The sequence below is a fragment of the Heptranchias perlo genome, chromosome 6 (genome assembly GCF_035084215.1).
Source record: "Heptranchias perlo isolate sHepPer1 chromosome 6, sHepPer1.hap1, whole genome shotgun sequence".
NCBI classification, from domain to species: domain Eukaryota; kingdom Metazoa; phylum Chordata; class Chondrichthyes; order Hexanchiformes; family Hexanchidae; genus Heptranchias; species Heptranchias perlo.
In genome coordinates, this window is record NC_090330.1 from 94,861,696 (window position 1) to 94,875,183 (window position 13,488).

The window sequence follows — 13,488 nt, forward strand, 5'->3', positions numbered from 1 at the left end:
AGATGATGACAGTTGCTGTTGCTCTGCCTGCTTCAAATGCAATCTTCTCTGGATTGCCATGTTGTACAACATGCAGCACACTATAATAATGTGGGAGATTTTCTCTGGAGCATATTGTAGGGAGCCCCCAGAACTATCCAGGCACCTGAACCTTTACTTCCTGGTGTTCCTGGTGGTCACCTGGCTTTGGATGCATTCTGGGAACCCTGTTCAGGCATGGTGGGATTGCAGAGGGGTGCCATCAGCCAAGTGTGGAGTGGGTAGGCCTTGTCCCCGAGCAAGCATTCCTGGAAGGGTGTAATAGTGGGGGATGATTGACTGACGGAGGATAATAGGCAAGGCAAGACTGACATATGAAGGTGTTCATTGCTGTCATCTTCTATGCTACCAGCATCTTTCAGATTCTAGCTGAATGGTGGATTTGTGGGCATGAGCTGGACAGCACGGTCTAAAATTAGGAATGGAACCCAATATATCAACTTCCCAAAATCTCTGCATCAGTCACAGAGAAACAAAGAGGAATTTTTGCTAATTCTGAATTCCCCAATGTTTCAGATGAAATCAAACGACCCATACATCCATTTATTTTGCTGCCAAGAACCCACTTGGCTGCTGAGTTAAATATCTTGAGTGAGAAATCAACCTTTGGATGCCAGTGTTGTCTTAATATACTTTTTACTTAATATAATTCTCACTTTCACAAGTAATCAACACTCACTTAAAGCTGTGGCTCATGAATCCAACGACAAATCCACAAGCCTGCTCACAAAGGAACTATAATGGAACATACACATTCATAAGGATACCTGAAGAATTCATAATTGGCCTATTAAAATTGCCAATCAGGTGTTTAATTTTCAAGCAGGGTAAATCAGGGAAATCCTGTTACTCCTTTGTTCTGTATTGCTAATTGGGAAATAGATAACGCTATATAATATTAGTATTCACCGGTTAACAAGAAATGACAGATGTGGAGGAAGTGATCAACCAAGCTGATGAGGTGAAACCAAAGTTTTGCCGCTGCCACAGATGTTGATCATTGAAGTACAGTTCGTCTCCTTTTGTCATTCTGTGATAGGTAAGCTTAATGTTGTTTGATCTGTTGAAGATCCTGAGAGGTTGTTATGCACGGACACATGCATGATCTTTTATGCACATTTCCTAAGCTGCACATTCAGTTGATGCAGGTATACCTTCTCTAAGATGTCCACATACGGGTAGATTTTCTGAGTTCTAATGCATGGCAAGGTATCTTGCACACTCCTGGTGTGTATCAGAAAATTTTGGGTAGCGGGCCCACTATTTGTAAGGTATGCCGTGCAGCAAATGTGAAACACGTTTGTACATGCTAGTGTCATTTACTGTCATGTCAGCACATTGTCAGCTTTGTTAGGAATGTGTAAATATAATCCTAGTGATCTCAATGAAAGAGATGTTCAAGATTTGTTACATTAGAAGCTGAGTAAATAATGTGTACAAAGAGGCTGAAATTCCTCAGGCATTCTGCCGATCTCCCACTGTAAGTCCAGCAGGAGATTGGTGGAATCCCCAGGAATATGGCAGAGACCCAGTTGTGCCAGGTCACCACCATTTCCAGAAGATTCTTCTTTACCTTGTAAAGGACGAAGCCTCCATCTACCTTTTACAAGACAACTGACAGCTGGGTACAGAGCAAGCATAGGTCAGCCAGGAGTTGGTGCTACTGAGCCTGGAAGACGACCCAGTGTAATAATGATGGCCAGTACACCAAATGAGTGGAGGTGTACTGATCTCAATAAAAGAGTATGTGGGCACCATCAGCGGAGTCTAATCCAGGCAAATGGGCTGGACTCCTGAACAGTTTAATTTTTTTTAACAAAACTATTTCAGATTGGCTCCCTTTCTTAGGAGACCTATAGGACCAATATTGGGGAAGGGGATCCAGGGCAAACCCTCCCCCCTCGGCCCCCACAGGTGTACAGGTGCTTGAGTTTCCAGCAGGCATGGGCAGGCGGGCACTGGAGATGCATCCGAAGTGGTGCTTCCACCCATCTGATTCATGTTACTTAGATGCCATCCCATTAACCCAACTCTGGCGGTGATGTGATAGAGGACGCCAATGGACATGATCCCAGCCTGCCTGTCTGCCTGCCAGGATAGTGATTCGAGGATTTTGGAGCCAAAATATACAAACACAGTTGCAGTGCATTATTAGATAATGACACGGGCATTTTGTGAAACATATGAGAGAAGTATGTGAATCATTGCAACAATAAATTAAGGGGCCATTCCCCTCACCTATTTTATTGTTCTTAATAAAGACAGAAAATGCTGGAAAATACTCAGCCAGTCACGCAGCATCTGTGGAGAGAGAAACAGAGTTAATGGCCCCAATATTTACAGGGAGGAGGGGAGGGAGCAGTGGGGGTGGATTGTAGCGGCTGAGAAACCCGGAAAGATGGGTAACATGGAGGTCCTGCCCAATTTAACGGCAGGTCCTCATTTTAATTTTGTTTCTCCGTTTCCTGGCCGGCAGCCAGCCAGATTGGTAGGTTGGCTGGCTGTTGGGTGGGAAGGCCTACGCTGAAAGGCCACAGCCGGGGAGCGGAGAGGAGGAAGGGAGAGCTCACAGGGCGGGGTGGGGGTTGCGGGGAAAAGATCATGGGGGAAGGGTTTGAAGAGATCGTGGGTCGGGCAGAGATTGCGGGGGGGGGATGTTGAAGAGATCGCAGATCGGGAAGATATCCGGGAGTTGGGGGGGGGGGGGCATCAGATAGCGGGGAAGGGGGCGGTCGGCAGATGGCGGGGAGAAAGTCTGATAATGGCAGGTTAGCTTGGGGGGCTGGGGATGGTGGGGGGGGGGGGGGGGTGGGTGGTGGAAGCACTCCAGCTCCTCCTGGACCACAAGCAGTGCTGGATCCAACCGTTCTCGCCTCCCTTCAGCTGTCGGGTTTCCTGAGCCCTGGTAACCCTGGCCCAGTTAAATATAAAAGTCGGCTAAAATATGAGGCATGCAGCCTTATTAACATATTTAAATAACTGACCCGCCTCTCGAGAGCAGGTTAGTCACTCGCCCCCCCCACAACCCACCTCTATTAAAACCAAAAGTGGGCGTGTTTGAGGAGGGTTGGGTGGGGTTTCAGATTTTTGAAATTGAAACCTTACATCCCCCCACCACTCTCCCGCCCAAGGTCGAGGCCCTTTCATCAGAACATGTTAACACTATTTCTCTCCCCACCGATGCTGCCTGACCTGCTAAGTGTTTTCCAGCATCTTCTGCTTTCATTTCATCCACAGTAATTTGCTTTTGTTTTATTGTTCTTAATGTAAGCTATGATTATTGATTTATTTTATAGCAGTCAAGCCATCTTGACAGATGTTAGGAGTTTTTCTTCCTGCCTCCTTCATTTCTAATCCAACTGTATCCAAGAGAACAATGGATAACCTGCTCGCAATCATGACCTATATTGCTCTTTCCATGTCTATGTCATCTAGCAGGTACTTCTAGCCTTAGTGATTAAGGATGAAATTTCTGCAATGATAAGAGAGGATATAACGAGAGGTAAGCAGTCAGTGGAGGCTTTATGGGTAGAATTAAGAAATAGAAAAGGATTTAAGACTGTCATAGGAGTTGTGTCTCGGCCCCCTGGTAGCAGATGTGAAGTGGCAGAATGTATCAATGCAGAGGTTAGACAAGCATGTAGCAAAGGCAGAATGGCTTTATTGGGGGATTTTAACTTTCATATAGATTGGGATAAGCAGACAACCTCATGTCAGAAAGGTGATGAATTTCTTGAGCGTGTTCAGGATAGTTTTTTTTGCAGCAGTACGTCCTAGAATCAACAAGGGGACAGGCCATATTAGATTTAATAATGAGTAATAAGCCAGATTTAGCTAACAGCCTAACGGTATGTGAACATTTATCAAATAGCGATCATAATGTGATCGAGATCAACATTGTCTTTGAAAGGGAGAAACCTGTAACAGCTACTAAGGTTCTAAATTTAGGTAAGGCCGACTTCAATGGGATGAGACCGAGGCCGTCCACAATAAACTGGGCAAATCTGTTAATGGGTAAAACGACAGAAGATTAGTCGGAGGTGTTCAAAAAAGAATTCAACGTGATACAGAACCAGTTTATACCCCTAATGGGCAAGAGCTGTACTTGCCAAAAAAAAACAGGCATGGATGACAAAAGAGGTAAGGGACAACATAAAACTAAAAGAAAAAGCATACAAAAATGCAAAAATATAGCACAGATCCTGGCAACTGGGAAAAATACAAAGAACAGCAAAGGCTAACAAAACAGATAGTAACAGCTACAAAAAGGGATTATGAAAAGAAACTTGCAAGGGATATTAAAATCAACGCAAAAATTATTTGTTTATTAGGAAAAAGAGGATGGTTAAGAGCCACTTGAAAACTGATAATGGTGATATTGTAAATGAAAATAGGGAAATGACAGATATGTTAAATAATTACTTTGCCTCAGTATTTACAGTAGAGGAAGAGGATAGCATGCGGACACCCAAGGAAGCTAATTTTGAATCAGGACGGGACTCACCATAATTAACTTAAGCAAATTAACAGTAATGAAGGAAATAGTGGCACTAAAGAGTAACAAATATGTAGGGTTCAAAACTCCTTTAACAAAAGATATTTGAAGGAAAGGGTTAACTGTACCCCTTTTAAACAAAGACATTTGAAAACCTGCAAACACAGTAATATGTGTTCTTGCAAATCCTGTTTCTCCCTCATTGACACTGATGGTATTGGAGAAGTATGAGTTTCAGGATCGAAGATATTGCTCGATATCTAGATTATTAAATAAATAAGCTACATGGATAATATTGAGCTTAAACCGTTGTCAGGCTTTCAAAACACATAGGCTTTTGGAAGCACAAGCTTTTTAACACAGCAGAGTGTAATGTAAGAAAAGCCAACAAAGACATACATCAAAAGCTTTGGATCAGGAAAACAATGATAGGTGTAAAAAAAGCATGGGCCTCTCATTCCTATCTGGCAATCTGTTCAAAAGAATTGGGATTTGTAAAACACCAACTAGTATTGCACCCAGCATATGGTCAAATGGCAATAAGACAAATAGGGCCATAGAAGAAAAAAATGTTAAGATGTCTCAAAACGTTAAAAAGACAAATCTAAAGGCACTGTATCTGAATGCACGAAGCATTCGTGATAAGGTAAATGAATTAAGAGTGCAAATAGATGTAAACGGATATAATATAATTGCGATTACGGAGACATGGCTGCAGGGGAACCAAGGCTGTGGGCTGAATATCCAAGGGTATTCGATATTAAGGAAGGACAGGTAAAAAGGAAAAGGAGGTGGGGTGGCATTGCTGGTAAAGGATGAAATCACAGCAATAGTGAGAAAGGATATTGGCACAGAAAATCAAGGTATGTACAATCAGTCTGGATGGAGTTAAGAAGCGCCAAAGGGCAGAAAACACTGGTGGGAGTTGTCTATAGGCGGCCAAACAGTAGTGGTAATGTAGGGGATGGCATCAAACAGGAAATTAGAGTTGCATGTAACAAGGGTACTACAGTAATCATGGGTGTCTTTAATCTACATATAGACTGGCCAAACCAAATTAGCAATAATACTGTGGAGGATGAATTCCTGGAGTGTGTACAAGATTTTTTTTAGACCAGTACATTGAGGAGCCAACTAGGGAACAGGTTATCCTAGATTGGGTACTGTGCAATGAGAAGGGGTTAATTAATAATCTTGTTGTGCGGGGTCCTTTAAGGCAGAGTGACCATAACATGATAGAATTCTTCATTAAGATGGAAAGTGAAGTCGATCAATCCGAAACTAGGGTCCTAAATCTAAACAAAGGAATTTACGAAGGCATGAGGAGTGAGTTGGCTATGATAGATTGGGGAGCTTCATTAAAAAGCATGGTGGTTCATAGGCAATGGCTAACGTTTAAGGAACAAATGCATTAATTGCAACACTTACACATTCCTTTCTGGCGCAAAAACACAAAAAGAAATTAAGGATCGTATTAGATCCAAAGAGGAGACATATAAAGTTGCCAGAAAAAGTAGCAAACCTGAGGATTGGGAGCAGTTTAGAATTCAGCAAAAAAGGACCAAGAGATTGATTAAGGGGAAAAATAGAGTTGTGAGGAGGATGCAAAGAGGCTTCAAAGCGATTTAGACAAGTTGAGTGAGTGGGCAAATGGAAGCCAGATGCAGTATAACGTGGATAAATGTGAAGTTATCCACTTCGGATGGAAAAACAGAAAGGCAGAGTATTATTTAAATGGTGATAGATTGGGAAATGTTGATGTACAAAGAGACCTGGGTGTCTTTGAACTGTCACTGAAAGCAAACATGCAGGTGCAGCAAACAGTTCGGAAGGCAAATGTTATGTTGGCCTTCATTGCAAGAGGATTTGAGTAAAGGAGCAAGGATGTCTTACTGCAGTTATACAGGGACATGGTGAGATTGTGTGCAGTTTTGGTCTCCTTACCTAAGAAAGGATATGCTTGCCATCGAGGGAGTGCAGCGAAGGTTCACCAGATTGATTCCTGGGATGGCAGAACTGTCTTATGAGGAGAGATTGGGTCAACTAGGCCTGTATTCACTAGAGTTTAGAAGAATAAGAGGAGATCTCATTGAAATGTAAAAAGTTCTGACAGGGCTAGACAGACTGGATGCAGGGAGGATGTTTCCCCTGGCTGGGGGGTCTAGAACAAGTGGTCACAGTCTCAGGATACAGGGTAGGACATTTAAGACTGAGATGAGGCGAAATTTCTTCACTCAGAAGGTGGTGAACCTGTGGAATTCTCTACCACAGAAGGCTGTGGAGGCCAAGTCATTGAATATATTTAAGAAGGAGATAGATAGATTTCTAGGCACAGAGTGCGAGAATATGGTATTGAGATAGAGTATCAGCCATGATCATATTGAATGGTGGAGCAGGCTCGAAGGGCCAAATGGCCTACTCCTGCTCCTATTTTCTATGCTTCTATGTAAATGGTATAAGGAATTGGAGATGTAAGGACCATTAAGAATGTCTGGTGTAGAAATGTGAGGGGGCTATCTCTACATGAAAAGCTATAAACAGACAGTAAAGGGGCCTTTAGTTTCTGGTCAATGGTGATCCTCAGGATGTTGATGGTGGGGGATTCCAGAAACTTAACTGGACCAGCCATATAAATACTGTGGCTACAAGAGCAGGTCAGAAGCTGGGTATTCTGTGGCGAGTGACTCACCTCCTGACTCCCCTCAGCCTTTCCACCATCTACAAGGCATAAGTCAGGAGTGTGATGGAATACTCTCCACTTGCCTGGATGAGTGCAGCTCCAACAGCACTCAAGAAGCTCGACACCATCCAGGACAAAGCAGCCTGCTTGATTGGTACCCCGTCCACCACCTTAAACATTCACTCCCTCCACCACTGGCGCACCGTGGCTGCAGTGTGTACCATCCACAGGATGCACTGCAGCAACTCGCCAAGGCTTCTTCAACAGCACCTCCCAAACCCGCGACCTCTACCACCTAGAAGGACAAAAGCAGCAGGCACATGGGAACAACACCACCTGCACGTTCCCCTCCAAGTCACACACCATCCCGACTTGGAAATATATTGCCATTCCTTCATCGTTGCTGGGTCAAAATCCTGGAACTGCCTTCCTAACAGCACTGAGGGAGAACCTTCACCACACGGACAGCGGCGGTTCAAGGCGGCGGCTTACCACCACCTTCTCAAGGGCAATTAGGGATGGGCAATAAATGCTGGCCTCGCCAGCGACGCCCACATCCCATGAACGAATAAAAAAAAAATTCCGCGATGGTAATGCCGTTGAATGTCAAGGGGAGGTGGTTAGCCTCTCTCTTGTTGGAGATGGTTAATGCCTGGCACTTGTCTGGTGCCAATATTACTTGCCACTTATCAATTACTTAATGCATGTAAGGATGTGTGTGCTCTGTCACTCCCCTCATTGTAGAATGATTTATAGGTATGACTCCCCACTCCGAACTTGCACAATTGGACAAAGCAGCCAGCACAGTACAATAAAATGAGATTACAAAAAAAAGTGAAATGCTGAACAAAGGACAACATGCTAACAGATTCTAATAAAACCACAATGACAATGAGTTGCCTTCACCATTATTGTTTCAGACATGACCTTGTTAATACTTGGGCTGTATCTAATTTGTTTCAGTGCACCTCTTCTCCTTAGCTTCCAGCAAGTTATCTCATTGGGTTGCTTGTGAAGAATATTCTGAAAAATAAATCAGATTGCGATCTGCAACCACCAGTGATGTAACCAGGTCAAATTTTAATATTTTATTTTCCATCCAGCTGGAAAACTTATCTCTCTTAAATGAACTTTCAGGCAAAGGTTTTAGCTGTTTTGGGTGCAGGATACAAGCACCCAAAATTGGTCCATCTAACCCTGATTTTGCACCAAGAAATCATGCACGTGCATGTCAATTTCTACCCCTAACTGTCAGCAAATTATATCATAAAACTCTCATTTTACTCCTGTATTGTAAGTTACCTCTGCTAATTAGGGAAACATTTTATCCTCTCTTTTTTTGTGTCCTAGATGTGCCTGACGAAGAATACACACTTGCAATCCATCCGGCCTTGCAGCACTGTACATTATACTAACTCACTCTGTCCCTCCCAAACGTCACCTCAGGCATCCATCATGAGGGAATTAGACAATGAGCCAGAAGAAAGTGCATGAGTGGCACACAGCTAAAGTGAGCAGGAGAAGCTGATCGTGGAAAATGAGGAGAAAGATATTGCTGGCCGAAGGTTCAGGTTGTATAGTCTCTCAGCTGAAGAGCCTGGAGTTCTGGATGACACGGGTTCTGTTTTTAGAATAACGATGCCTGCAGACAGGCAGCAGCATTGGTGGAGGAGACTACTAGTAACACGTGCATGACATTGGAGCAAAGATTCAGAACTTTGGAGTCCACCATGGAATGCATGTCAGCTCAAAAGATATCTGCAGTAGACACCTAAGGACAATGGCCCTAAGACAATCTGTGCATCTTTCCTGGATCTGCTGCTACCGAACTCTGGGGTGCCAGATTGGAGAGGACCATTTCTTCCAGCCTCCAATATGTTGGACGTGAGTGGCAAACAAGCATCTCACAGGCTTCACTGATCTCATGGGAACCATTAGGTCTGATTCCTGCAGATCAGTGACCATGTTGAGCCAGTGCTCAACACTGGAGGGATGGCATCACATGCAGGCCCTTCTACCAGAATGGGTCTGCAGGCTGTCGTACAATAAACGTACCATGGCATCTTCCAGGGTAGTTGGCTTCTACATGAATGATGCAATTCCTATGCTGATAGAATGGAATCCTTCATGGTTCATGTTGAAAGGAGCCTGTATGGCCACATGGGTTCCAGTCATGAAGCTTTGCACATTTAGGATTCCAGCCATGCTGAGAAAGTGAAGAGCTCTCTCCTACTAAGAGCTGGCATGAGCCCCGCATCAACTAAGATCTCAAATCCTGAGCAGGCAAAGATAATTAATCTTAGAGGCGATCAATTACTTTGACCGGAAGCACTGCTGACTCCATTGACAACCAAGGAGAAAAAAAATACCCATTTTCATTAGGCTCTTCCTGGGCCTATTTTCCGCCCTTAGAGAAGCATGCTACTTTTCTAATTTTCCGGACCTCAACTGTGACAGCTGCTACTGATGAGCTCCTGCAGTTGCAATTAGCCCAACCTGTTCTTAAGATGATCCTACTCTGGGATTTGGAATGGGGTCTATATCCTAACGTCTGGGAGGCAAGGAGTTCCATTCTGCTAAACTTCTGCTGGCAGAGCGGGACTTCTGGAATTTTGGGCTCTCTGTGTGCATTATAAGCATGACTTGGTCCAAACATGGACAAAAGAGTTGAATTCCAGAAGTGAGGTGAGGGTGATTGTCCTTGACATCAAGGCAGCATTTGACCGAGTGTGGCATCAAGGAACCCTGGTAAAATTGAAGTCAATGGGAAACAGGAGGAAAACTCTCCAGTGGCTGGAGTTATACCAAGCACAAAGGAAGATGGCAGTGGTTGTTGGAGGCCAATCATCTCAGCCCCTGGACATCGCTGTAGGAGTGCCTCAGGGCAGTGTCCTAGGCCCAACCATCTTCAGCTGCTTCATCAATGAACTTCCCTCCATCATAAGGTCAGAAATGGGGATTTCCGCTGATGATTGCACAGTGTTCAGTTCCATTCGCAACCCCTCAGATAATAAAGATAATGTGCCCGCATGCAGCAAGACCTGGACAACATTCAGGCTTGGGCTGATAAGTGGCAAATAACATTCGTGCCAGACAAGTGCCAGGCAATGACCATCTCCAACAAGAGAGAGTCTAACCACCTCCTCTTGACATTCATTAGCATTACTATCGCCGAATCCCCCACCATCAACATCCTGGGGGGTCACCATTGACCAGAAACTTAACTGGACCAGCCACATAAATACTGTGGCTACAAGAGCAGGTCAGAGGCTGGGCATTCTGCGGCGAGTTACTCACCTCCTGGCTCTTCAAAGCCTTTCCACCATCTACAAGGCACAAGTCAGGATGAGTGCAGCTCCCACAACACTCAAGAAGCTCAACACCATCCAAGGGAAAGCAGCCCCACTTGATTGACATCCTATCCACCACCTTAAACATTCACTCCCTCCACCACCGGTGCACTGTGGCTGCAGTATGTACCATCCACAAGATGCACTGCAGCAACTCGCCAAGGCTTCTTCGACAGCACCTCCCAACCCCGCAACCTCTGCCATCTAAAAGGACAAAGGCTGAAGGTGCATAGGAACAACACCCCCTCACGTTCCCCTCCAAGTCACACACCATCCCGACTTGGAAATATATCGCCGTTCCTTCATCGTCGCTGGGTCAAAATTCTGGAACTCCCTACCTAACAGCACTGTGGGAGGACCTTCACCACACGGACTGCAGCGGTTCAAGAAGACAGCTCACCACCACCTTCTCAAGGGCAATTAGGGATGGGCAATAAATGCTGGCCTTGCCAGCGACACCCACATCCCATGAATGAATAAAAAAAATTGTGGAGCACTGTTAAGAGATAAGAACGGCGCTCACTTACCTCAGCAAACATCTTCAAGATGTTGAATTTCTTTCTCATCTGGAAGGAAATCATTGGCCAGATATGAAAGGCATGTGAAGGCCCTCCTCTATGAGAATGGCAGAAATTTTTCTTGCAGTTTGCAATGAATTGTCCCCTGCATCCTTTTCAAGCTCCTTTTGCTGACCCCTTTGCTACCCGTGGATGTCTTTCCCCCCCAGGATCTCCATAATAAGGCCTCTTTGTAAGGCAAAGTTATATAGCGGCAACAGACAATTACGATCCTTGAAACCCTAGCTGGACTATATTGCAGTATGCCCCAGATTGTTCCAGCCTTTTGAAGTGTGCTTTTAAAATATGAATGGTGCACTCAGTTATGACTTTGGAGGTCCAATCAACTTCATTATATCAGCATTCAGCTCATGTTGTGGGATACTGTACGGAAGCAATGAGTCTTGGGTCCAGAGAATAGCCTAATCTCCCAGAGATCTGTCTTTCTGGGTTAAAGAGTGATGGTACCGTGGAACATCTTAAAATTAAGGCATTGTGAAAGCTCCCGGGGAAATGAGAATTCATTTTTATAATGTAGTGCTGCTGGTCAGAAACAAAGCGACTGGGTAAAGGAACGTGTAAGGCTGCAACACCAGAACTTTCAACTTTGGCAGGGACGTTAAACAGGCAACATCGGGTCGGATCGTCCATCGGTTATACACCCTGCCCGATTGAAGTCAATGGAAACAAAAATCGAGCGGTCGTTAACGGGCGAGGGATCCGATATCGCTCGTTTTACACGCCCATCGAAGTTGGAAGTTCTGCCCTGTGAGTGCAATCTGTGAATACTTGGACCTTCGCGAATCCTGCCCGTCTGTAAAATTACATTGCCCTCTCATGCTGCCTCTGATTGCCCATGGCAAAGGGAATAAAACTGCTTTCTTGTGTAATCAATGGATCTGAGACTTGCTTTATGCATCTGTGCAACTGATTAGCAAATATTACTGATGCCCCGAGTGGCAGCCTGCAATGACCATGCAAACAGAAAGGTCAAAGGCAGTTTTGACATTAACAACCACTGGCAGTAAAGCACGTGTGGTGGATATAGGCTTTAGTTCCACTTGGAACATGTCGTATAATTCTGTGACAATTTCCTTTCTGAAGCAAAACTTCTGCCAGCACTGTTTCTCTGACAGATGAAGGTACTTGTGCCTCTGTCTGTATATCGTGGTGTGAAGCTTCCAATGGATCGATCTGTGAACTTCTGGTGATCATTTTGACATCCATCTGTTGCCCCTCTTCTTCATCCAAAATGCAAAGATACAGGAAAATTCCTAATGGGAACACTATTGCCCCTAAATGAAATGGTGGGTGGGGGGTGGGGGAGAAAGGCAGCTACACAACAAATGGCACAAAAGCAAATGTCAAAGTCATCAGTGCCTGTGAAGATGAACAACACAAACCCTATCCAATAATAACTCAGAAATAAGCTTAAAACTGATGCTTTGAACTTTGATGCTCTTTAAACTCTCATCCATCTTCTCCCTAGTGCTTAGCAATCCTGGATTTCTGCTTTATACAGGCAAGAGGAGGAAACAATGCGATCAAATGGAAATGAAGGAAAATGAGATGCATGATATTATGTTTCCTGTGGCTGCTGTATGTAACATTGGAAAATTGGAAAAGTGGCACAGATCCAGCATTACAGAACTGCTGAGGTATGCTTGGCGGACCCATTCGGAGAAACAAGGCTGAAAGCTTTAAACTTTTTCTTTGGATTCTTTAAAAGCATAGGACCAAAAATCCATTGGTCTTTGATTCCGGGAACATCCACTGCTGATCATATTGGATTATCCACGGTCAGAGTGAGGGTCCCTAATTAACATCTTGCTCTTGGGCACCTGTACTACTGTGAGGAACATCCTGGTTGCACAGGAGAATGGCAGGGGGGGCGTTGCAAGTGAAGCAGCAGAGGACAGCTGCTCATTCGACTATGGCAGTCCTACCCAAAAAATAAAATCAAAAGGCCTTGTGAAAAAATGTTCAAGTGAGAAGGCTGGTAAAATTCTTCTGGAGTTCAGGCCAAGATGCAGATCTGGACCTCAAGAGGGCCCCACTTTCACTGACATGTTGGTCACTGGTGAATTCCAGGCTTGGCTGACGAAACTCGCTGCCAGAGAGTTCCCTCCCTCCAGCCACGACCCTGCTGACGCAATGGACCATTTTTGGAGTGGATGGAGGTTCATCCCAAAACAAGGCCCCCACAGTTATTCAGGGAGAATCCTGCTTAAATTGCTTGAGTTCTGCCTTAGTAGAACTTTATTGTTTTGTTTAGGGGGAAGCTCTGAGCAAGTCTGCGTATAAGCAAGGGCAGAACCGTCTTGTAAAAGTAAAACATTTACATGGTTGAAGAATTTTGAGGTTCTT

The 13,488-nt window shown here is 44.5% G+C and overlaps 1 long non-coding RNA gene across 1 annotated transcript; it reads left to right on the top strand.

Moving 5' to 3' along the window:
• The first annotated feature begins 3,352 nt into the window (after nucleotides 1-3,352).
• On the top strand, nucleotides 3,353-12,011 carry LOC137323089 (uncharacterized). The gene is made up of 2 exons (XR_010963303.1): nucleotides 3,353-3,477; nucleotides 8,565-12,011. It is a non-coding gene; the product is annotated as an uncharacterized lncRNA (long non-coding RNA).
• Nucleotides 12,012-13,488: the final 1,477 nt, after the last annotated feature.